Here is a 27,893-nt window from a genome sequence, read left to right as displayed (position 1 = left end):
TAGTTATATGATCTACCCATTTAACCTTCAGTGTTCTTCTGTAGCACCACATTTCGAAATCTTATATTCTCTTCTTGTCCAAACTAGTTATTGTCCATGTTTCACTCCCATAAATGGCTATGCTCCATACAAATACGTTCAGAAACGACTTCCTGATACTTAAATCTATACTCGATGTTAACAAATTTCTCTTCTTCAGAAACTCTTTCCTTGTCATTGCCAGTTTACATTTTATATCCTCTCTACTTCAACCATCATCTGTTATTTTGCTCCCCAAATAGCAAAACTCCTTTACTACTTTAAGTGTCTCTTTTTCCTAATCTAATTCCCTCAGCATCACCTGACTTAATTCGACTACATTGCATTATCCTTGTTTTGCTTTTGTTGATGTTCATCTTATATCCTCCTTTCAAGACACTATCCATTCCGTTCAACTGCTCTTCCAAGTCCTTTGCTGTCTCTGACTGAATTACAATGTCATCACAAACGTCAAAGTTTTTATTTCTTCTCCATGGATTTTAATACCTACTCCGAATTTTTCTTTTGTTTCCTTCACTGTTTGCTCAATATACAGATTGAATAACACCGGGGAGAGGCTACAACCCTGTCTCACTCCTTTCCCAACCACTGCTTCCCTTTCATGTCCCTTGACTCTTATAACTGCCATCTGGTTTCTGTACAAATTGTAAATAGCCTTTCACTCCCTGTATTTTACCCCTGCCACCTTCAGAATTTGAAAGAGAGTATTTTAGTCAACATTGTCAAAAGCTTTCTCTAATTCTACAAATGCTAGAAATGTAGGTTTGCCTTTCCTTAATCTAGCTTCTAAGATGAGTCCTAGGGTCAGTATTGCCTCACGTGTTCCAATATTTCTACGGAATCCAAACTGATCTTCCCCAAGGTTGGCTTCTACCAGTTTTTCCATTCGTCTCTTAAGAATTCGCATTAGTATTTTGCAGCTGTGACTTATTAAACTGACTGTTCAATAATTTTCACATCTGTCAGCACTTACTTTGTTTGGGATTGGAATTATAACATTTTTCTTGAAGTCTTGAGGGTATTTTCCCTGTCTCATACATCTTGTTCACCAGATAGTAGAGTTTTGTCAGGACTGGCTCTCCCAAGGCTATCAGTAGTTATAATGGAATGTTGTCTACTCCCGGGGCCTTGTTTCGACTCAGGTCTTTCAGTGCTCTGTCAAACTCTTCACGCAGTATCGCATCCCCCATTTCATCTTCATCTACATCCTCTTCCATTTCCATAATATTGTTCTCAATTACTTCGCCCTTTTATAGACCCTCTATATACTCCTTCCACCTTTCTGCTTTCCCTTCTTTGCTTAGAACTGGATTTTCATCTGACCTCTTGATATTCATACAAGTGGTTCTCTTTTCTCCAAAGGTCTCTTTAATTTTCCTGTAGGCAGTATCTGTCTTACCCCTAGTGAGATAAGCCTCTACATCCTTACATTTGTTCTCTAGCCATCCCTGCTTAGCCATTTTGCACTTCCTGTCAATCTCATTTTTGAGACATTTGTATTCCTTTTTGCCTGCTTCATTTGCTGCCTATTTTGTTATTCATTATTAAATGGACTCCTGCATTACCCCTATTTGATTTTGTATTTATAACCCTGTATTCGCCTGACCAAAAGTCTTGTTCCTCCTGCCAGAGAACTTCACTAATTCCTACTATATCTAACTTTAACCTATCCTTTTTAAATTTTCTAACTTATCTACTCAATTAAGGGATCTGACATTCCCCGCTCTGATCCGTAGAATGCCAGTTTTCTTTCTCACTACCCGGAGATCCGAATGGGGGACTATTTCACCTTCGTAATATTTTACCCAAGTGGATGGCATCATCGTTTAATCATACAGTAAAGCTGCATGCCCTCAGGAAAAATTAAAGCTGTAGTTTCCCCTTGCTTTCAGCCGTTAGCAGGATCAGCACAGCAAGGCCGTTTTGGTTAGTATTACAAGGCCAGATCAGTCAATCATCCAGACTGTTGCCCCTGCAACTACTGAAAAGGCTGCTGCCCCTCTTCAGGAACCACACATTTGTCTGGCCTCTCAACAGATACCCCTCCATTATGGTTGCACCTACGGTACGGCTATCTGTATCGCTGAGGCTCACAAGCCTCCCCACCAACGGCAAGGTCCATGGTTCTTGGGGGGGGGGGGGGGGCACTGCTACAAAGCCATTGTTTTTTTGTGGTGAATATTGAGGACAAGTTTGGTGAAGTGGAGTCTCTTAGTAAAATGCAGTTGGGCTCCCTGTTGATCAAAACTTCTGCCACACAGTCTGCAGATCTTCATGCTGGTGATTATCTTGGTAACAGCCAGTGTCTGTAACCCCTCATCAGTCTCTGAATATGATCTAAGGAGTGATTTTTCATATGGGCCTCATCCTGAAAACTGATGAGGAACTCCAGGCTACTATGGGGTGATGTTGCTTTCATCTCGTTCAGTGCATGCAGAAGGGTCATAAAGACAACCACACTGATACTGGCACCTTCATTCTGGCTTTTGAGGGAGATACCCTCCCAGAGAATGTCGAGGTTATGTGCTACAGATGAGACGTAAAGCTGTACGTCCCAAAACCAATGAGGTGCTTTTAGTGCTTGCGTTTTCGGCATATGTCTTCCTGCTATATGACAGGTGTTGTGACTGTGGAAATCTTCTCCATGAGGGAAGCCCCCGTGTTCTGCCACCTGTATGTGTCAATTGTCATGACTGCCACTTTCCTTTCTCCACAGACTGCCCAGTTTACAAGAGAAAAAAAAGATCCAAGAGTACAAGCCCTGGATTGCCTAACTTATGCTGGGGCTTGCCAAAAATATGACAGACTCCATCCAATGTCACTTTCTTCAACTTATGCCTCTGTTACATCGTTTCCCCCTCCTTCCTCTTCCTTACCCCAGCCCCATCTCCCTCTCTCCTCCCTCTCCTCTGCAGTTTCCACACCCTCCCCTCCAGGATCTGCTCCCCCTCCGCAGCCAAAGAAGCACCCCCCTTCTCTGGCACCTGCGGGTGATGGGGTTCCCCCTCCCACTGTGATCCCTCCCCTCAGTGTTCTCAGGCTGGAAGCCTACTACCACACCTTGGCCACAAGATGTATACCATTTGTGCACCCCACCGTGCTCTGCCCTCCTCCACCTCCAAAAGAGAAGAAGAAGAAACATAAGTCCCAGGACAAGGCTTCCCTGGTGCCCCTGGAGGTTACGACGAAGCAAGCTGGGATCTCTTTACTTCTTCTCTTGTTTTGTCATCTGTGTACTTAAATTCATTTTCTCATTTCTGATTAAATACCATTAATGTACAGGAGTATAATCTGCAAATCCATAAAAGAGAAAGGTTGGCCCTCAGTATTAAGAAACTTAGCACCAGGTCTAATTCTGTGCTTAGCTTCGTGTTGGTAATCAATTTCATAATTTATTTTGACTATTTATAGTTAACATCTTTTGTTATAGGGTGAAGTCAGTAATTGTTTCTTGACTTAGATTCTGTTGTTAACTTATAAACAAATATAAACTCTGTACTAATTATAAACATTTGGAAGAAGAACTACTAGGATTCTTAAAGTATTTATTTGGCTCCATTTGAAAACATATTAGCAAAGCCAGCCCTTAATTAATTCCAAAATAATTACCAGGTTTGTCAAAAGTATTGTTTTTATAACTATACCTGTTAATTTCATTATTTAAACAAATAATTCAGCCTAACCTTTGTGGTAGAAGAAACTGTTAAAAAGAACCAATTTTTCAATGTATTAATTGAATGAGCTATGTTTTAATTGTAATTTCTGTAACTTAAACATCGAACAATGTATAGTTTTAGTGCCTACTATTGTGAGGATATATAAAGGTGTGATTTTTGGTCCTCATACAGTTAGTCAATAGCCGATTTTCAGGTGAGAAGCCTGTATTAGTTCAGAGTAACAACAATGCATCAACTGAACAGCGGAATTAGTGTAACACAAATGGGCTGTGTGTTACAACGACAGTGTCGGTTCAATAGTGTCACATGTACTGTATTATTCTGCAGGAACTGTGTGGTTAGGTTTCTACTGCTCATAGATGCTCAACAGTAAACTATTGTAGCAGTATGTTGACATTTGCTTACAAACTATTAACTGGCCATATAACTGTGTAATATTGTGAACAGTGAAAATAAAGAACTGTGAAAAGCACCTGTGCAACTGTTGGCTACATGATTTACAGCAGTCAGTGTTGAACTTCTCCCCCCCCCCCCCCCCCCCCCCCATTTTTCAGCCAGTATAACAATTCAGTATGTTGACACCAAGGGCTATCAACGAAGAAGTAGAGCAGGTAAACATCACAAGATGCCATCTCCCCCCTCGCAACTTGAGTACAACATCTTATTTATGGATGTCACCCTATCCTTGTCAGTGACAACCACTACCGAGTGACACGACCTCCCCTCAGCTTCTTTATGTCTAACCTGTACTTTTGCCACACTATATTCCAGTGGAATTGCAACAGATATTGTCATCACCTTCCAGAAATACAATGCCTTGCTTCCTCCTGTTCCGCATTCTGTCTTCAAGAAACAAACTTCTGTGATGACCACTCTCCCACATTACGTGGTTATCGGGTGCTCTGTCAGAACTGTGCCGGCCCCAGGGTAGCATCTGGAGGGGTCTGCATTTTGGTTCATGCTGATGTCATTGGTGACAGAATCCCCCTGGAAGCAATAGCAGTTAGAGTGCCAACGACTTCATCAATCACCATTTGCAATGTCTACCTTCCTCCACATTGTCCACTTCCTTATGTTGAACTGTCTACCTTAATACAGCAACTCCCACCCCTGTATTTTCTCCTCAGGGACTTCAATGCACACCACCCCCTGTGGGGGAGTGCCACTTTGATTTGTAGGGATCTTCTGATTGACCAACTTATTAAAGACTTTGATTTGTGTTTCCTCAATGACAGTTCCCGTACCCACTTCAGCACAACTAATGGTAACTTTATTGCAATTTATCTCACAATCTCCTCTCCTACTCTCATGGCTTCCATACATTTGTCACCCCATGATGATCTCTGTGACAGTTTTCCGGTGATTCTATCACTCTCCTGCCACCAACGGGCAGACAGGCACCTGTGTTGGGCATTCCACAAGGCCAATTGGCCTTTATATATGTCTGCTGTGCACTTTGACACCTCTCTCTCAAATTGCATTGATGTGGTCATGCAGGGCATCTCCGTCACTATTCTTTATGTTGCTGGCACTGCTTTCTCCCGATTCAGAGGTCCCTCTCATCATCAACCAGTACCTTGGTGGACCAAGGATTTAGCAGTTGCTGTCCAGGACCACCAACGGGTGCTGCAGAGATTTAAATGACACCCTTCACAGACCAACCTCATCACATTTAAGCATCTCCATGTTAAAGCTCGCTACGTTATTAAACAAAGTAAAATGGAATGCTGGGAGCACTTCATTTCCTCCCTGGGCACGTGTGCCTCTTCAGTGCAGGTTTGGTCCAAGCTACGTAGTCTTCTGGGCTCCCAGTAGCAGTCAACTGTCCAAGGTCTTATCATCCACGGTGCCCTGTGTACTGATGCATTGGTTCTTTCAGAAGCACCTTACAACACACTGTGACAGCATCGGTGTTCTCTTCCTATCCGGCTACCTTTCTTCGGTAGAAACTGCAGATTGAATCCATCACTGAATGAGAATTCTTGCAGGCTCTTACCTATTCACATGATACAGCACCAGGCTTGGATTCCATCCAGAACCGGATGATCCAACACTTGGACATTACCCAAAGGCAACGTCTACTCAGGGTCACAAGCACATTTGGTTCACGGGTGTCTTCCCCTCACAATGGCAAGACAGTATAGTTGTCCCCATTCTTAAGCCTAAGAAGAACCTTACATCTCTTGATAGCTACTGCCCAATTAGCCTGACAAACGTACTTTGTAAACTGCTTAAGAGGGTGATTAGCTTCTGATTATGTTTTGTACTCGAATTTCGGGGCCTTTTGTCCCTGTATCAGTGTGGTTTCCAGGAAGGATGATCTCAAACTGACAATTTATTCAGATTAGAAGCAGCAATCTGACAGGCTTTTAGTAACTGCTGGCACCTTGTCGTGATCTTCTTCGACCTACATAAGGCATACGACATGGCTTGGTGCTATCACATTTTAGTTACCCTCCATGACTAGGGCTTTCACACTCCCTCGTGAGTTTTACCCACAAGTTTTTATCCCATGGGATCTTCTGGGTTCGAGTTAGCACTTCTCTCAGCAACATTCAGATTCAGGAGAATGATATCCCACAGGGTTCTGTTTAAGTATTACAATCTTCCTCATAGCCATGAATGGGCTTGTAACCTCTGTTGGGCCTCTGGTTACCCTGGCATTGTGTGTCAACAATTTTTGCATCTTGTGCAGCTCCCACTCAATAGCATCTGCTGAGTACTGGCTCCAAGGCACCATTTGGTGGGGCTCTGCATGGGCTGTCTCCCATGACTTCCAGTTTTCTCCCTCCAAAATGCAGGTTACACATTTTTGTCATTGACCCATAGTACACCCCCATCCAGAACTTACTTAGGTGACCAGCTCCTACATGTTGTTGCGCAGTCCCGTTTCTTGGGCCAGATTTCTGATAAAAAGCTGACATGGCTTCCCCATGTTCACCACCTGAAGAGTACATGCATGCAGAAGCTTAATGCTTTCTGCCTCATGGCCCACACATCTTGGGGTGCAGACTATGCAACTCTTCTCCATCTTTGCCGTGTTCTGGTCTTGTCCAGACTGGATTATAGTAGTTAGGTTTATGGCCCCTGCAGTTCCTTCCACACTGAATATACTTGATCCTGTTCACCATTGTGGAGTGTGTCTGGGTATTGGTGCCTTTCACACTAGTCCCATTTATAGTCTCCTTGCAGAAGAGGGGATTCCGCCTCTACAAATACAATGAAGCCAACTCCTGGTTTCTTACACAATCACCATTTGCTGATTCCCTGATCATCCTGTGTACCCTGTCCTCTTTGCAAATGAGGGATGCCTCCCTCCTGATAACCACCAATGGATGAAACTGTCAGTTGGAATGCACCTCACTTCAGTGTGTTGGGATCCCCATCTCCACTCACTGGACTGTGCCCTAAGTATTTCCTCCCCCCGCCCTCCTTGGATAGTGCCTACACCATAGATTAGGACTGACATATTCCAGGGTCACAAGGTCTCTGTCACTCCTATGGTCTTCTGGCGTTTTGTACGTTCCATCCTTGCAGAGTTGCAGGGTGCTACCATCTTCTACACTGATATGCTTTCATGTCTCATCCTGGGTTAGAACATCATTTATTGCTGGCACTGTGTAGTGTGTTCACAACAGAGCCACTAGCCAGTAATAGGGACCTCCATTTGGTACTAAAGCCTCCCTCCACAGTGTTTTAATATGTACTGACTCAATGAGCAGCCTGTAGGCTATCGACTGATGCTACTCCCATCACATTTGGTCTCTGCCTTCCTCTCTGCCATTGGCCATGCCAACTGATCAGTTGTCTTTCTTTGGGTCCTAAGTCATGTGGGCATCCCAGGGAATGAACTGGCTGATGGTTTGGCTAGAGAAGCAGATACCTAACCTCCATTCCCTCTCATGATTACAGCTGCGGGTATCTGGCTGTACATCAGTGGAATGATATCTGGTGCACTATTGCTCTCAGTAACAAACTTACACAATAAGAGCGCACTGCAGTTTGGCTCTCTTCTTTCCACTCCTCTCGGAAGAAGTCCATTGTTTTATGCAGTCTACATATTGATCATGCCAGGTTCACCCACTGTTTCATCTTGTGTAATGAACCATCCCCAGAATGTGGCTGTGGAGCCAGACTGATGGTATCCCATATATTGCTGGAAAGTCCCCTTATTTTGGCCCTTCATATAGTCTTCCTAATTACTTAATTTTAATATTGGCAGATGATTCACAGATGGTTGAATTGGTCCTCAGTTTCCTTCATGAAAGTTGCTTTTATTCTCAGATATAAGGTTTTGATTTATTTCTGGAGCAGGGTTAGGGTGATTGTGGTTGGGGCCACTCTTCATGTTTTCTTGGTCTGGGACCAATGACCACTCTGAGTGGAAAGACTGCTCTTTTACCCCTCTGTTTTTCCAGTTTACATATTTGGTCATTTCTTTTTATACCTTCTACTGTGTGTGTTTTACCTTCATCATTTTATAGTTTGACTCCTCTGACTGGATAAGTCCTTTTTTTAGTGGACCCCTTCTCTTCGGCAAGTAACTTTGGAATCGCAGGACTCATGACCTCACCGTTTAGTTCCATAACTACCCTCAATAAATCAATCAATCACTTAACAAAGGTAAGTCCTCCAGTCCACACTGTATACCAATCGGATTCCTTTCAGAATATGCTGATATAATAGCACCATACTTAGCAGTCATATGGAATCATTCACTCGATGAAAGATCCATACCTAAAGACTGGATAGTTGCACAGGTTGCACCAAAACTCAGGAAAGGAAGTAGAAATAATCCACTGAATTATAGACCCATATCACTGCCATTAATTTGTAATAGGATTTTGGAACATATACTGTGTTTGAACATTACAAATTACCTCCATAAAAATGCCCTATCAACCCACAGACAGATTCAGAAAATATCTGTGGTGTCACCGCCAGACATCACACTTGCTAGGTGGTAGCCTTTAAATTGGCCGCGGTCTGGTAGTATACGTCGGACCCGCATGTTGCCACTATCAGTGATTGCAGACCGAGCGCCGCCACACAGCAGGTCTAGAGAGACTTCCTAGCACTCACCCCAGTTGTACAACCGACTTTGCTAGCGATGGTTCACTGACAAAATATGCTCTCATTTGCCAAGACGATAGTTAGCATAGCCTTCAGCTACGTCATTTGCTACGACCTAGCAAGGCGCCATAATCAGTTATTATTGATATTGTGAATCATGTACCATCAAGACCGACGCTCGTCATTAATGGATTAAAGTTAAGTATTCCAACAGCTACGTCTGTTGTTTCTAAATTCTAATTTCCTTGTCCTGTTCCAGACCTCACGCCAGCCTGCGTGAGGTAAATCGCATGCCTTTCGGCCTCCTCTAGTAACACGGTGTTGGCTCTCCTGCCAACCACAACAATATCCTTCTTGTGAAACATATCAGGCTCATTATACTGTCGAGTCCTAACATAAGACAGAGGGAAGATGGAGCTATAGGTCGGTCTGCAATTTACGAGCTGTTGGGAGCAAATGCAGAAAGACAAACTTCCAATGAAAGTTGATTGCTCATATCTGGTGGATTTTGGGACTCAATAGGATGCTCACAGCAAGAGACTCAAGGAACTCAGGAGACTGATTAATGGTATTTAAGTGCAATCAGGCTAATTACTAGACTGAGGGGTAATTATAAATATTAGAAGAAGCAAGGGAAGTAACTGGCTGCATGACAGATATCAGTATCTGAGTCCTTGGGGTGAGAGCTAAAGGAAGTAGAAGCACTAACAGCAATATAAGTACAAACTGTGAGAGGAGCACTCCAAGTGAGGAAAACAGACAGTTTGGTGCTTATCCAAGATTGCCAATGAGAGACATGGATTTGGCATCCCAATGGTCCGACAGAGAATTGTCTTAGGTACAAAAACGACTGTGGGGGAGTTCTGTTTTTCCCTTCCTATAGTCGGTCCACAAATCCACCAGCATTGGCTTTGGCCAATCTGACCACTTCTACATCTCCCTGATGCCTCTAGCCAATCATGTTTAGGTCATTTTCCTCCTCCTACAGTGTATGTCAGGAAATTTCTGGTCTTTACATTAACATTCAAAATCCAAGGTTGATAGCAATAGTGTTCTTCTGAAAGCTAAACATCACTGCCCTTCCTATTATGTCTAGCAACAACAGTGTTTTCTGTCACTTGGCCCTACCCTGTGGCCTCTTGTGACTGAGGACCACTGCTGCAGCAGTATTACCCACTTCCCATCTCACTCTAACCTGTGTATAAACCCACTGACATTGTGATTCTCAGGGTTAAATATCATTTGCTGCCCTCCTATCTGTGACCATCTTTTATTGTGATGCCTTACAAGTATGTCTAGATGGTGAATGAAGCTACCAGTTAATTCGCTGAAGTGAAACTTCTTCCCTGGGGCAGTTGCCTTAGAATGTCTGCAGTTCACAGGGTTCTAGCATTACAGTTTGCATCTGGTAATCTAAATGCTAATACGTGTGCATACTCTCTGCATTGCATCTCTGATTTGCTGTCTTTGAGTGCTGTTCCTGGCTTCCAATGGCCTTAAGCTTAACAATTTACATGTCAGTACATCGCCAGTACATGACATTTCCCCCAATGGGGAAAATTTGTTGACAATAATTTGGCAACAAATATGTAATTTGGCCTCTGTTGTATTTAAAGCATCTTACTTTTAAAAATGACATTACATACATTCCTGGTTAATCACTTAGGCTTCTTTACATTTTGCACTTTGTAAAGTCCATTTTCCACTTCACTTTTGCACACATCAACATCAGTATAAAACATTGTTTCATTCTTCACTGCACTTACATGTACATGGAACCATCATTATAAACCACTGGTAAATTTTTTTTCTTTTGCACATTACAAGTACCTATACACAGCAGAAAAAAATTCTCTCTCTCTCTATCTCTATCTTATTTGTACATGTACATTTCAATATATATTTATTTATTTTTCCTCACATTACTTATACATAAATACACCATTACAGAACATTGCATATTGCAATTACAATAATAACCCTGAAAAAGAACACATATCCTAACAAGATTTTTGTGTACATTTTTTATGTAATTCACAAAACTATTTTCTTATGTACTAAATTTTTGCAGTGTCCTGCTTAATGATCAATCTCTATGTGGAGCTGGCATAGGCTCTTTCCTCACTGTGTTCAAACACAATGGAGTTTTGATGTCACCCTTCACTATTTCCTCAGCTTGGACATAAGGGACATCTACTACAGATGCATATTATCTCCAACCCTTCACACCAATACAGTGGTTGTTCTCACAAACACTGTTACAACAATCATTGCAATGGCTTTTGGAATACATTTACAACTATCTCTAAAACACTTGCAGTATCTACAAAGACAACATATAAGTATAACAGTAAGCATTACAACTTCTAGGTAAGATCAGAATGAATAATGATACCAAGATATTTCTGAGAAACTATGCTCCTCTTGAAAAGCTATTGCCTCTCCTTTCCTGTATTTTATGACTTGCTATTTTAGGGTCCTCTAAATGTTGTATTAAATGTTCCAATGGAGTGTGTAATTTTAACACAGAAATGTATTTTCCTTGTTTAGTATACAGCAATCAAGCTTCATGTTTAATGCTGGCACTGTGTCTTTACTGGTCACATTGATTCTTATTATTTGCTTGGACTATACAAACACCTTTGATCACTATCCTTTACATCAGCCATAAAATGATAAGCTTCTCTGCACCCTTGACCAGCATATCTCTTGGTTTGTTGTCATTACACAAAACTGTCAAACTTTCCTCTTTCAGAGCAACAAATAATGACTTGTCCTGACTCAATGAAGTCTGAACAATACCATTTAGTTTTGCAAACTTCTCAATACAGTCTTGGGCATTTCCCTTACTGGTTGCAACATCCTAGCTTCATACATTTTATGATCACACAGGGACATTAAAATGAACTTTTGGTTACAAATTTTGTCAGCTTGATGTATCTCTTTAAGTCTTTACGCAACAGTTGTTTGTTACTCAGTTTTGCATAATAACACTTCGATTCAACAATTAACAAGTAATCTTTCCCTGGTTGTATGTACATGACTAAATTTTGAATTCCTTCAACTTCAGAAGGTAGGGTAACTCTCTGTACAAATTAAACAGTTCATTTTCCACTAATGGGAAATACTGTACATAACTTAATATAAGGCCTAGTGTAATCACATCAGTTACGTGTAATAATTGGCATCTCAAAATAAATGCAAGTATTTAACTATTTGTGCAGGATTAATTATGTGAGATTCCAGTGTTCCTTTGTGTGCATTTACTATGGCAGAAATTAACATAATTTTTTTAGTGATTTGGTATTTATCAGTGAGAAACAATTAACATTTTGCTAAATTATGTATGTCTGTTTCATGTGGTTCATGTCTTCACCTGAAAGAGATGAAAGCATGGATATTAACACTTTCATGACAACATGATAATCACATGTTCATCTTCACATTTTTACAATATTACGTTTTCATCATCCCCTTCAGTAGTGTACACCATGCTTTGAGTAATATCTGCCATCTTACACTCTGGCAGCCTCATTTTGTCTCTCAGGGCACTTGAAACAAACAAAAAAGTGCAAGCAGCATCAGGATTATTTGTATACAATAAGGATGTACATGTATTTTATATTTGTGCTTACTGGTTTATGGATACATTTCATGATGGCTTCCCTCCTTGAACAAGATTATATCTACTGCTTAGTTTCTAGGTATTCATTTAAACCACACAGGGCTAAGTAGACTAAATAACCTTTTAATTTGTTTCTGAAAACAGATGTCATTTTAATGCTTGTTAATCTGGGTAGCAATTTATTGTGTAAATTGAGCCAAGTTGTTGCAGAATCTTTTTCAGATAACTCAAGTTACTGTGTGTGTGTGTAGGTGATAATCATTGTGTATTCAACTTGATAGTACTATTTGCTTTCACATGCATAATTGTTTCATATAGTGAAGGGACTATCCCAATATTAACTTCCCTGAATTTATTTCTGTAGGATTGTCTTGGGGTTAGATTTGCAATGCATTAGACAGCCTTCTTTTGAAGTTTCACTATAGATATGTATATGGGCAGCATTTCCCCAGACTGAAATTCAGTATGATAAGTGGGAGTTGACTAGACCATAGTACATCATTAAGAGCATTTCTGTGTTTACAGTCTCAGACATAATCCTAATTAAGAATATGATGGTGCTTACTTTTAGTATACTTTGCTGATATGGTCTTCCTATGTCAAATAGTTGTCAACAATGAAACCCAACAATTTGTAGTTCCTTACTTCTCTGAGAACTGCATTACCCATTTCAAGAGAAATATTATCAACCTTTGCAGTTTTATTCGCTTGTAGTTGTATGTATACTTGTAAATTAATTATCGGTGACACACATGAGGTCAAGAAAAATACCACAGATATTTCTTTGTTGATCTAAGTCTTCCATAACATCGGTTACAAAGTTAACTGTGGCTGTAGTGGTAGATTTGCATTTTCCAAAACCATGCTGTGCCTCATGTAGAATGTTACTCTTTCCTATAAAATTTAATTTTCTATCTTTCAAGACTTTTCCACAGTTTTACTTAAGACTTGCATGGCAGTAATTGGACTATAATTTGCAGGGTTTTTCTTATGACCACCCTTATAAATGGACACAACCTTACTCTTTTTCAGACATTTAGGAAGTATCGGATTTTCCGTGGTGGAGTTTATTAAGTCTAGGCCTCGCTGACCACTGAGAACAGTACTTTACTACGTAAGTAGATATCCCATCAAGAATTTCTGAGTGTTTTGGCCTTGTTAACTCAGTTTATGTCGATACCAACTGTATCAACTGTTCATTAACAGTAGCGATACCGAGCGAGGTGGCGCAGTGGCTAGCGCACTGGACTCGCATTCGGGAGGACGACGGCCCAATCTCGCGTCTGGCCATCGTGATTTAGGTTTTACGGATTTCCCTAAATCGGTTCAGGCACATGCCGGGATGGTTTCTTTAAAAGGGTACGGCCGACTTCCTTCGCCATCCCTCGCTAATCCGATGAAATCGATGGACTCGCTGTTTGATCTCTTCCAACAAATCAACAACAGTAGCGATCACAGGTGCTGTTTCTTCAGATAAGACTACTAGCGTATTCGTTCATGTACCTTCCGGTCTTTTCCATTTTTTGATAACATTTCCTGAGAATATGCAAGGCTAGCTGCTGTATGATTAAAACGCTTTTGCCACTGTTACATGTCCTGTGGTCAATTCAAGGATAGTAAATAATAATGTTGGGCAGTAAGGGCTATGCTCTGCCATTAGCTGACGTCACATCAGCGTGGAAGCAGGCGCTCACGAGCAGAGAAGCATACGGGTTTACGTCAAGTTTTTGCCGACAGATTTTGTTTATACCAAAATAATAGAATTTAGTTGTGTAAACTGCTTTTCACCTGTTAAAATGATACAGTTAAAGCTGATGAGTTATATTCTATCGTAGCTTATGGCTTACGCATCGCTAAAATATCAGATCACAACCACACTGACGCACACTTGAGATACGAGACGTTGATTCAAATAAATCAGAAACTATTAATTTAATCGAATTGAAATAAATGCATATAAGAGGATAACTCCTGTGAAGTACAACTACATAAATAAAAAGCAAGTTTACTTACCCATTCTTCTCTGCAGTGAAACTTGCAAGCAGTGTTGTACATGTGCAAAAACTTCCGTAACATCGGTCTTGTAACGCCGTGACAAGATTCGGGAGATGTTTACAAGCACAATATCACGCTCAACTACACTCCATATACAATGATTCTGTCAAAACTGTACGTACCTACGTACACAAGTTTTATTTACAAAACAATTAGACTATATACTGAATTCATTATTGTGATAGCATATTTCATTTTCTTCCTTTTTCTCGATGAGCTGCCTCAGATATTATTGCTCTGTCTTTTAATGAAAGCCAGCGCAAACGAATAAATGTGCGAGTTCTAGCGAAAATTCTAATTATCTCTTTGTGTATGCTGGGAAACTGCTCACCAAGCGTTGCACGCAATTTGCTAATGATGCCTCTTTCTCTAAACAAATTGTCACTGCCATGAAGCTGAGCAAAAGTCAGCTCGAATTGGCTTACTGTCTCAAATGTTTCTGAAGGCACAAGTATACTTCCCCCAGATCTAAAAGTGACCGAATACATTTCACGACTTCTTTCTGAAAAGGTAACAAATGTCTTGATGATCCAATGCGCATGCGCTCATAGCAGTTGTAGAACTTCCGCAGACATTGTTCTTGTGTTCCTAAATGATTTCCCAATCCACACGTCAGAGGTTTCTTACTTTCGAAGGTCCTTGAACTGAGGACAATTGAAGTATTACCGACCAGCTGTATGAAGTCACTAGCGTGAGAAGTTGGCTGAGACTGCAATTCGACTGCTAAACTCCCTCTCCGCCGGTCTCTGCCCTTAACATTGACGTGTTGCTGAGTTAACTTTGTGCATATTTTCATCTCACACTGTCTAAAGACCAAAGCATCTCGAACCCCCGGATTTCGTCACTGCCTTATTTTCTAGAATTATGCCTTCATCCACCAAGTGATTCCTGGGCAGCTTCAGAAAATGTGGAACATGAGCGAACACCCACAAACGTTTCCGTGGGTAGCTAGGATGAGGGTAACAGTTGTTTCATGTGCGTCACGACAGGCTCGTTCCAAACGGAAATGTTTTTTTGTTCTCTTGTCTGCTATACAAGTTACAATCTTATACGAATTACTGGCTGAGGCGTCAATAATTTCATTCAAGTGGACAGCTGTCATGCGAATATCAAAATCAAAATAAAAAGATTGTTTCCAACTCGCCAACAGCCCACGTGCTGTAACAACTAAAACATTACTGTTTGGTCCTAACGCCCTGTACCCTTGTTGATTATAGCAAATCGTGCTTTCATTGTTCAATTGGTCGAAGGACAGAACACAAACACATTCCCTGTCGGTAAATGTTTCATCATAATTAAGACACCTTTCAAAATGCCAGCAACTAAAAGAGCGGCTTTTCAGGCCTTCAACGTCGCCACTTCCGGTAGAGTATACCCGATCTTTTCCCTCAGAAAATTATAACATTTCCACAATATAGCAAGAAGAGTAATTGATTTACAAATGTCCTCTTTACTCCATCGAGACCTTTTTGATTCATTTAATAAACATTTTTATTTGATTGAGTGAAAATATTTTTCCCAACGCACGAGTAATTCCATTAGACACAAGAACCCACTTATTAATTTCCTCCTAGCGCAGAAGTCATTGTGTTCTCAACAACTGACTCCAAAGACCTTTATTACGCTCTCTACGTTGCACTCACTTGTTTGCAAAAGACCAGCATTTCTTCTTTCTAACGCCGTGATAGCATTCATCAAAGTAACTTCATCTGTGCCGGAAGAAAGATTGTCATCCGCAAATGTGCCCTTACTAAGATGTTTCTTACTTGGTGACAGTTTTTCCTGAGTCTCGAGAGATCTTTTATGTAGTTATTGTTTCTTAAACCGTTAGCTTCTGTCTTCTGTTTCAGGTAACACATTGACCATCGCATTAGTGCACGGCAAACTGCACGACGGAACTGCGTCTGGCTTGAGCACTCTTTTTTCAGGCCAAATTGAGCAGTTTAGACTGTAAATCCCTCAGTCTGCTTTTGTGAAATGGCTAGAGCATATTCATGCATGCGCAACATTTATACTGTCTTTCCTACAACATTTGGACAGCCATAGTTTTTGCAATGTTTCGTTAGGCGGAAAACTGTGATATATTACGTCAGTTCCTTTTGTGTTCCAATTGTAGGAAAAACTCATTTGTACGTTCTGCCCTGAGTATTTCATAGGACAAACCATAAATCATAAAGCCGACTAACTTAATGTTGATTCCGCTGTCCACTGTTGGCTATTTAAGTTCCGAATCTCATCTCTACGCAGTTACAGCAAAAACCGCAACACTCACGAATTCGTTAAAGTTTTCACTGTTGACTGTGTAGTTCCGAGGGAAGAACTCAAAGGACTCCACCAAATAGAGCAAAAATTATTACAAACAACGCGAACTAGTGTACTCTTTGGCGCGGCTGTTTCCACTCTGATGTCATATGCACAACTGGGAATACGTGTTAATTTCTGCGCATTGCTTAATGCACTCCCTGGGTCAATTTCAGGAATTGCATCAGTCCATTTTTAATTAAATTACTCTTTGAGTTAAAATACGAGACATTCTATTCGTCTAATGTCCCAAACAATATTATACTAATTTCACCCACGAAATTTAAGACATCTCATTACCTACCTGCTGCTTGTCTTGTTAATTGTTCAATTAGACCTTGTGAATTCCTAATCTTTTTCGTGTGACATTCTAAGGGGTACCGTACAGCTATATTCCGTGATCGCTTGTTCCCAATCTTGTAAACTTTTGTTTACAATGTTCTGCCGATAAATATGCCAGTCTCTCTATCTCGTCATCATTTCCCTGAAGTTGTCCCAGATTAATATAACTGACAATTTTCCACGTCACACTGCAAATTTCCACATAGCCAGTACTGCCAGAATATGAGCTCGCCGATCAAGAAAACTTCTCTCGTTAAAATCTTAAAACTGTCCAAGGGTGTACACCCTTACAATACAGCTCACCAAGCGCAACATTTTCGTCAGTCTCCGCATCTGAAATTCAAGAAAAAGTGACATTCCAGAATTCTTTTAACCTAGTCGCATGTATCATTAAAAATTTGACCACATTTGGGCCTTTTGCCCTTCCTATAGTGCATGGCCCAGGCCATTACATGTCTAGCTTACGACTTCTGCCCCTTCTAACGCTTTCATTGTACGACAGAACTTGATCATATGGTATAAAATCTTGCGGATTCTGATCTCTACCGTAGCAAGCTTCCTTCTTCTCCTTGCACTGTGTGTTAAATCCCTGGCACATTGGTGCATGTGTCTCATTCCCTTTTTTTTAATTCGAGGACATAATCATTGCAGTTAGGCTTATCTGTAACGCCCGTGTGATCTCTTTGTAATACACCCGGAATGTTACTTTCTATACCGAAAAAATGTATAATTCATTGCTATAGGGGGTATGGCATTATACACAAATACCGCGAATTGAAGCCACTCATCCCAGTTTGATTGAAACCTATTGATGTAATGTCTTAGGAATTCCGTTGCAGTTCAGTATGATCTTCCCAAAGTCCCATTAGGCTGAGGAGGTAACGCATCTGTACCATGCCAATCATTAACAATCTGCACACTCTCTTTAGTGTGTCACTCAAAAAATTGCTGCCATTGTCACTGAGTATTACCAAGGGTATCCCAAATCACAGAATTATTCTTTGCACCAGGACATAAGCCACTGTATCTGCGTCCTGCTTTTCTATCGGTTCTGCTACAGTGAACTTTGTTTGAGCATCCTAGAATGTTAATATTTTTTTATTATTTCTATCTGTTACCATCAGGTGATGTTTGCAGCTCACGGTCTAGTGGCTAGCATTGCTCCCTCTGGATGGCGGGATCCCAGGTTTGATTCCTGGCCAGGTCGGGGATTTTCTTCGTCTGGGGACTGGGAGTTTGTGTTGCTCTCATCATTTCATCATCATTCGGGAAAATGGCGAGACTGGACTGTGTAAAGGTTGGAAATTTGTATGGGCGCTGGCAATCCCGTCGCTGAGTGTCCCACAAACCAGATATTATCACAGTCAGACGACCGAGATATCTTGTCTTATTTTACACTACCTTTCTTTTTTGACAGCTAACACATTTTCTGATTACTCCTCAATATCCTTCAGTAGTGGACAAAGAGGGCACCACCCTACTCTGTGCTATTGCCAAATTTATTCAAGACGGCAGACAGAAGCTGGTGGTCATACATGTGGCAATGTCGCACTGATATCATGGTGGGAAACTGAAATTTTGGCGGAAAAATAGGTCAGTTGGGCTACCTCCACTAACCTAACTCCAGCTCCTTCTCCCTCCCCCCACCCCACACCTACCCTCCCCTCCCCATCTGGATATTGGCAGGAAAAGGACTCAGCCTGTGCTGTATTGCTGGATAGGACAAACATAAGTCTTTATTTTGTATGCATTGTGGTATATTGTTCATTTAAACAATTTGACTCGTCCGTGTGTTCACCTTAAGGTCTGGAGTCCAACTGACCTACTTCACAACACCACCACCAGATGGCCCTCTCCTTCTGTGATGTAATCCAAGATAGCGGTGCAGGGAAAATGACGGGAAATTCGCTCAGAGGACGGACGTAGTTGTTTACCGTGTGTTATGTGTTCAATGGATGAGATCTCAGTGCTCAAGAAGGAGGAGTTTAATTTGTATATTAGCTGTAATCATACAGCTGATGACTGTTTCTATAGCCACCTGCACGATGCTTGGAAAGCAATGATATTTGGTGAAGACCAATACGCTTCATCAAATAAGGAAGATGCAGTAGGAGGGGGCTAAATTACGCTTTGCACCTTCTGCTGATAGGTGCATGTGCTGTAACCACAGACCATCTGATAAAAGTCCATTCAGTTTTCTGAAGTGCAAAGATGCAAGATGTTCACCCACTGCGGGCAAGCACTCATGGCACCACTACACAGCGACCACAGGGTGGCTGCATACTAAGCACTTCCTGTCATGCTGGAAATACCTCGGCCTTCTCTGTAGTGCATGCATATTCCTTCTCATCAACACGAACTGCAATGTAATTACACATTTTATATCGAGGAATACCACCACCGCACTTGAACATGGACTCTAACAAAAAAGATCACGACACTTGTGGAACCTCCCTGAGACACTTCCCATGCTTTTGTGATAAATACCACTCCTTCCCTTGTCTTTGAGCACGAGTTGCCTCAGGAGTTACTAAATACAACTGAATATGTACGTAAATACACTTTTAAAAAGATCTCTGCACAGTAGTTTGCTTCAACAGAGATTCTAAAAAGATCACAGTGCACTTGTGAAACCTCCCAAGCAGTCTTCAACCCTCGGACACTTCACACGCTTTTGTGGGAAATGGACCCTGAAACGGATATCAGCTGTTATATTCGATTTTACATGGGAAAACGACGATATTTGGAAGTCGAAATAAATATCTCTGTCATTCTAGACAGGACACTCTCCACTTTTCGAGTTTTAGGTGTTTGTTTTTATTTATTTATTTATTTATTTACATCCTGAATCTTTGTGGTACATATACCATACCTTAGATGTTGGACAAAATGACATTACATTAATATACTGTTCCATTGATTGTATACATTACATTTATAAATTGTTACATTTTTATATTTCTATATTGTTACATTACATTTTTATATTGTTTCAACCAAAATTAACTTATTTTTCAAGGTACTATGTTACTGAGTAAAAACAGTTTTCCAAGAGATATGATGTTACAGATTTTTTAAAGCTATGGATTTTGTTTATGGCCTTCAGGTTACTTGGCAGCTTATTAAACAAATGTGAACCTGAGTGATATACACCTTTCTTGCACAGTGTGGTATAACAATGATGTCTGTGTATGTCACTATTTGCCCTTGTATGGTGTTCATGTACAGATTTATTTTGAATAAATACATTTCCATTTTTTAGCATGCTTTTTTTTAGGAACATTACAACTTCTAGTATATAGATACATGGTAGGGGTAGAATCCCCAGTTCTTTAAAGAATGGTTTGCGTGATTTTCGACTGTTAGCATTTTTCATTATCCTCACAATCTTTTTTTGTTTCTGGAATGTGGTTATGCTGTGAGGAGAATTTCCCCAGAATATGATGCCATATCTCAATAGGGAGTGTATGCAAGCGTAATACACCACTCTAACTGTTTCAGGACTTGTGTTGTTCCGTTTCAGTGACATTGTTAATTCTTTGTTTTTCCATTAACATGTTTGGTTTTAATAGGTTTTTAATTTGTTGTGTATGGAAGTGTAAGACGACTGTTTTTTGAGGGTTTATCAGTAATTTATTCCTCATAAACCACTCTGTGACATTTTCATTTGTGACTTTAGCATTTAAACTTAGAGCCATTTCATTTTCACCTTCAGTTAATATGCTTGTGTCATCTGCAAACAGCACTGGTTCGGAGTGTTGAACGTGTAGGGGGATGTCATTTACCAAAATTAGGAAGATAAAGGGACCTAAAATTGAGCCTTGTGGTACACCGTGGGTTAATGTGGAAGGTTTCGATTGATAAGCTTGGAGTTCGTTATTTCCCATGTGTTTTACCTCTGTTATCTGAGAGCGATTTTCTAGGTAGGTTTTCAGCCACTCGTGTGGCAGGCCTCTTACACCATACCACTCTAACTTTCTTAGGAGAATTTCATGGTCTATTAGATCAAATGCTTTTGTTAAATCCAGGAAAATCCCCTAAACATTTTTGTGATTATCCACTGAATTTAATTCGATTTATGAGGCTAAAAGTGGCTGTTTCAGTACTGCACTGAGGCCTGAAGCCATGCTGACATCCTGAAATAATATTTTTTTTGTTAATGAAATCAGTTAGTTGTAGCAGAACTAGTTTTTCAATGACTTTTGAAAAACCTGATAGGAGTGACACAGGCCTATAGTTGACCAGCTGCTGCCGATCGCCCTTTTTGTAAAGGGGTACAACTTTTGCAGTTTTTAACTGTTTTGGGAAAGTACCACACTGCCTGAGAGAGAAACATTTCTGAGTGCTATGATTACTGTGGCGTTCATCAGTTTTCTGAAACGCTGGGTGGGCTTAGTTTATGTTTGTTGCTGGCGTCAGGGACGTTAAGGCTTTTAATTTTTATTTTCCTCGCTTCCCGAAGCACGCTGGTGTCTTAGCCCAGATGGGAAAATCAGAACAATTAAATATCTAAAAGTTCATGATGCATGCAGAACTGTATAACAGTTTGTGAAAGCAACACAAAATAATTCGAAGCACTGTCCTACAGGTGAGAAAAATGGCTGGAATTTCGGTTAATTTTCGATGTCCTACAGCTGCTGGTCTGGAGATGCTCTAAAGCCACAATGGCGAGTGGGGGACGGCACCCTGCCTGTCCAGTCCACAGAAGGATGGTCTGCTTGGGCTTGTTTCTGAACACTTGAACAAAGAAGACACCACGTGACTCTCAGACGTCATGGAACTTTCCGTAGATACCAGTACCTTGCACCCTCTTGTTTGAACCCGTCTGTAGAGTCTCCTATGCCCCACACATAGGATGTCTTGTGACTCTTTGTCATCGAACTTCCTGTGAATGGAGCATTCTGATTAGTTCTTACTGAATTTACCAGCCAAATTGCTTCTGTCGGTGTAGGAGCACTGCCACCACTTTCTGCAGACGGATACATTACATCTACATCTACATCTACATCTACATCCGTACTCCGCAAGCCACCTGACGGTGTGTGGCGGAGGGTACCCTGAGTACCTCTATCGGTTCTCCCTTCTATTCCAGTCTCGTATTGTTCGTGGAAAGAAGGATTGTCGGTATGCTTCTGTGTGGGCTCTAATCTCTCTGATTTTATCCTCATGGTCTCTTCGCGAGATATACGTAGGAGGGAGCAATATACTGCTTGACTCTTCGGTGAAGGTATGTTCTCGAAACTTTAACAAAAGCCCGTACCGAGCTACTGAGCGTCTCTCCTGCAGAGTCTTCCACTGGAGTTTATCTATCATCTCCGTAACGCTTTCGCAATTACTAAATGATCCTGTAACGAAGCGCGCTGCTCTCCGTTGGATCTTCTCTATCTCTTCTATCAACCCTACCTGGTGCGGATCCCACACTGCTGAGCAGTATTCAAGCATTGGGCGAACAAGCGTACTGTAACCTACTTCCTTTGTTGTCGGATTGCATTTCCTTAGGATTCTTCCAATGAATCTCAGTCTGGCATCTGCTTTACCGACGAGCAACTTTATATGATCATTCCATTTTAAATCACTCCTAATGCGTACTCCCAGATAATTTATGGAATTAACTGCATCCAGTTGCTGACCTGCTATTTTGTAGCTAAATGATAAGGGACCTATCTTTCTATGTATTCGCATCACATTACACTTCGCTACATTGAGATTCAATTGCCATTCCGTGCACCATGCGTCAATTCGCTGCAGATCCTCCTGCATTTCAGTACAATTTGCCATTGTTGCAACCTCTCGATACACCACAGCATCATCTGCAAAAAGCCTCAGTGAACTTCCGATGTCATCCACCAGGTCATTTATGTATATTGTGAATAGCAACGGTCCTATGACACTCCCCTGCGGCACACCTGAAATCACTCTTACTTCGGAAGACTTCTCTCCATTGAGAATGACGTGCTGCGTTCTGTTATCTAGGAACTCCTCAATCCAATCACACAATTGATCTGATAGTCCGTATGCTCTTACTTTGTTCATTAAACGACTGTGGGGAACTGTGTCAAACGCCTTGCGGAAGTCAAGAAACACGGCATCTACCTGTGAACCCGTGTCTAAGGCCCTCTGAGTCTCGTGGACGAATAGCGCGAGCTGGGTTTCACACGATCGTCTTTTTCGAAACCCATGCTGGTTCCTACAGAGTAGATTTCTAGTCTCCAGAAAAGACATTATACTCGAACATAATACGTGTTCCAAAATTCTACAACTGATCGACGTTAGAGATATAGGTCTATAGTTCTGCACATCTGTTCGACGTCCCTTCTTGAGAACGGGGATGACCTGTGCCCTTTTCCAATCCTTTGGAACGCTTCGCTCTTCTAGAGACCTACGGTACACCGCTGCAAGAAGGGGGGCAAGTTCCTTTGCGTACTCTGTGTAAAATCGAACTGGTATCCCATCAGGACCAGCGGCCTTTCCTCTTTTGAGCGATTTTAATTGTTTCTCTATCCCTCTGTCGTCTACTTCGATATCTACCATTTTGTCAACTGTGCGACAATCTAGAGAAGGAAGCACAGTGCAGTCTTCCTCTGTGAAACAGCTTTGGAAGAAGACATTTAGTATTTCGGCCTTTAGTCTGTCATCCTCTGTTTCAGTACCATTTTGGTCACAGAGTGTCTGGACATTTTGTTTTGATCCACCTACCGCTTTGACATAGGACCAAAATTTCTTAGGATTTTCTGCCAAGTCAGTACATAGAACTTTACTTTCGAATTCATTGAAAGCCTCTCGCATAGCCCCAATCACACTACATTTCGCTTCGCGTAATTTTTGTTTGTCTGCAAGGCTTTGGCTATGTTTATGTTTGCTGTGAAGTTCCCTTTGCTTCCGCAGCAGTTTTCTAACTCTGTTGTTGTACCACGGTGGCTCTTTTCCATCTCTTACGATCTTGCTTGGCACATACTCATCTAACGCATATTGTACCATGGTTTTGAACTTTGTCCACTGATCCTCAACACTATCTGCACTTGAGACAAAAGTTTTGTGTTGAGCCGTCAGGTACTCTGTAATCTGCTTTTTGTCACTTTTGCTAAACAGAAAAATCTTCCTACCTTTTTTAATATTTCTATTTACGGCTGAAATCATCGATGCAGTAACCGCTTTATGATCGCTGATTCCCTGTTCTGCATTAACTGATGCAAATAGTTCGGGTCTGTTTGTCACCAGAAGGTCTAATATATTATCGCCACGAGTCGGTTTTCTGTTTAACTGCTCAAGGTAGTTTTCAGATAAAGCACTTAAAAATATTTCACTGGATTCACTGGACGAGACTTTCAGCGCCAAACTATTTTGTACAGATCGAAAAACAAACAGCAATCATATTGCACTGATAGTTACACCCTGCAATTGTGGTCTACAGATCATTAAATACGGAAACTACCGTCAAATACACTTCTTCACTTACACTGCTCTGCTAATGTCGAGTAAAGTTTGAATTTTTCGGTGTGAAACCTATCTCCAACCAGGCAATATCATCATAAACGATTGTTCCACCATACCATATCGACGTAGTATCCTGCACCATACAAAATCATCACTTCTGCATCCTGTAGACAGCTGTCGACCACCAGACATTCATACATATACCGTGAAGGCAGACAGATCAAAAAACATAAGTACATACACCGTCTATAGTCGCAGCACTAGATATTTCTCGCGATGTCGGTCAGTCAGTCATCCACCGTGGGCAACGGTCACGAGGCACCTGCCGCCACACACACTGGCCCGATGCCTAGAGCGCCCTCCAAGGACAACGGTCACTCTACGAACTGGTGTACAAAGGTTGGGCTGGTTTCCACGCTACAGAAGCGGTACTGTTTCCAGCCTCAACCTGCTTCCTTACTGCCATGCTTTCTACAGCCATCTCCAGACTCTGGGATTACAAGAGCATGTGTATTTTCACATGGTTTGCCAGAATATCACACCATTTACGCGACAGTTCTCGATATAAGCCATGTAGCAGTGTGATACCCATCCCTTGTACATTATAAATCCGAAGATGAAGAGTGGAAATTATATATTTACAATCCAGAAACATTAGCGAGGTCGTTATGTGGAACGTGCTGCAAACCACAGAGTAATTAGACACTCATCTCATCTGTGAAAATCTTTATGTGAAAGCTCCAAAATAGAGTAAACTGGTAGTTTCACTCAAATTACCGATGTCAATGATATAACAGATTCCAAATCATCCTTGTACTTTACAAAGTCAACTAAGGCGTTTCTCATGTCTAGAGAACTAGCAGATGTCTCTTCTATGTCTTTTTCACCATCTAGATGCACACTACACACATCACAATCGATGTTCTTTCAACCAAACAAAGACGGGAAACGTGTAGAATGGCAGTACAAGCAGTAAACCTGTCAATTTGCATAGGGGGTAATAATTGTCCGGTGCAAATATGCACCCATTTTGAATCCTCTCAAATTTCCAAGGAGAATACTCTTAACACACGCGACCACGAAGGCTGCAGAAAACATACTGAGTATTAGTTTGCTATTCGGCTGCCTAGAGGGCGACAGAGGTAGGTCAGCTGCACGTTGTAACGCAGTCTGGCCAGTTTGGGCGGCTCGAGAAGACGGCTCCCACCATAAGCCGAAAATGTCAATCATTCCAGACACAGGCTGCCTCCACCACGCTCCCTGCAGGCCAGGCAGAATCGTCCTAGGAAATCAGACACATATTTATCACAGTAATTGCAATAAAATATTATGATTGCAGCCTCAACAGATGACATTCGACAATGAATGACATATTGGAAATACCCCCTCCTGACGATTGTGGCTCTGGAAATATAAATATCTATACCCTCATTATGACTGGACATAATTTTCCATGTAACATCTTTCATCCCCCTTACAGCTACCGATGCAATGAAATAGCAGTTTTCCAAGTCAAATCCTTACCTTCCTTATGACAGGACATAGTCATTTTCTTTGCACATGTCGGAACAGTGACCACAGTAACTTTACAGCCCAGCACATACTGAACATAGTGAATCTATTCCATACTAATTGTAATACTTCACCAATAACTGAATGCTGGTGACAACAAACAATACTGAGCGAAAATCCGCGAAGGATGGACATGTATCATTTATTTTTCTTGGGAATAATACCAGTATGTATAAGGAAGAGAGACGTAATCGTCTTATAAGCGACCAGCTATTAAAAACATGATCGAAATGGCTATGTTACTGTCACCCTGCATAAAAAGCGGTCTTCGTTCTAACAAGCGCACACAAATATCGCTAACGATATCCATGCTGAAAACTATACAAGCTTTATAAATCGAGTTATGGTATTGCTTTCGAATGAAGTTGTCTTCCACACAAATATCGCAACATTGAACATAGACGGTGATCACTGCGCAGGTGCACGTCACCGGTGGTGTAAGCTCGTAATAAAATCATCTTTTTCACCGAATTTAGAAAGTGATTTGGTTAAGGAACATGGTATTAGGCCGGTATTTGCAACTCCATCATGCGAGAGCTAGATATTTATCACGCTAACGAGCAGTATTTGTAATGCATTCTATTGCGATGCCATGTCAGAGGTTCTGCAATATATCTACTGGTTCATAGGCGAGGGAGGATGATGGTTGATTGAGAATGATCACATACAGTATATGGTGCACTATGAGACGGACCACTTAAAAAACCCCAACGCTAGGTTGAGGTTGTAAGAAATGTACAAAATCCTATGACCAATACACTGGATTTTCAGATCTATAGTGTTACGCTCTCTGGTGGAAATACTGTCACAATTTGGATTCAAGTCATTCTATTCAACCACATAATTGCGGTGGTTCCTATGGAGATGTGGCTCTGAGCACTATAGGACTTAACATCTCAGGTCATCAGTCCCATAGAACTTAGAACTACTTAAGCCTAACTAAGCTAAGGACATCACACACATCAATGCCCAAGGCAGGATTCAAACCTGCGACCGTAGCGGTCGCGCGGTTCCAGACTGAAGCGCCTATGGAGATGTCATTGAATGATTACAGCCACTAGTGGATCACACTTGTGGCACTCTCATATCTCGAAACAAGTCACTTTTTTGAACCTACCTGCTAAGGACCAAATGCAGTAGAGCTCCAATGTGGTTGCAGACAGTCCCTCAGCATCAGTTGCTGTATGTCTATTGACATAATAGTGACATATGCAAGTTGACTGCTGTCTTTGATGCTTTCCTGGAAAAAAGAGAACCATCTACCTCTAAATTGACTTGCATCTGCGTTAAATGATGACAGAAAGTGGATGCAGTGATCGGTTGAGATGGGGTTGTGACGGTAGACTAATGATGTATTCGAGAGAGATGGAAATGTTGCTGCAGACGATTTATCACGCATTTAAACATTTTTTCCCCGTTGCTCTCTCGGGACTCATATTGTTCTGATTTTCCTGTCTGTACTTAGACACCAGAGTGCTTCGAGAAGTGAGGAAAATAAAAACTAAAAGCCTTAACGTCCCTGATTCCAGGAACAAAACATAAACTAAGCCCACTCAGCGTTTCAGAAAACTGATGAACACCACAGTAACCATAGGACTCAGAAATTTTTCTCTCTCTGGCAGTGCCTTCAAACAAAAAGCTGAAACACAAAAAGTGGAGAGCGTCCTGTTTAGAATGACAGAGATATTTTTTCCTACTTCCAGATATCGTCGTTTTCATCTAAATCTACATCTACATTTATACTCCGCAAACCACCTAACGGTGTGTGGCGGAGG

The sequence above is a fragment of the Schistocerca gregaria genome, chromosome X (assembly GCF_023897955.1).
Source record: "Schistocerca gregaria isolate iqSchGreg1 chromosome X, iqSchGreg1.2, whole genome shotgun sequence".
In the NCBI taxonomy this organism is placed as follows: domain Eukaryota; kingdom Metazoa; phylum Arthropoda; class Insecta; order Orthoptera; family Acrididae; genus Schistocerca; species Schistocerca gregaria.
The sequence above is the reverse complement of the archived record's forward strand: the minus strand, read 5'-3'. Positions refer to the sequence as shown.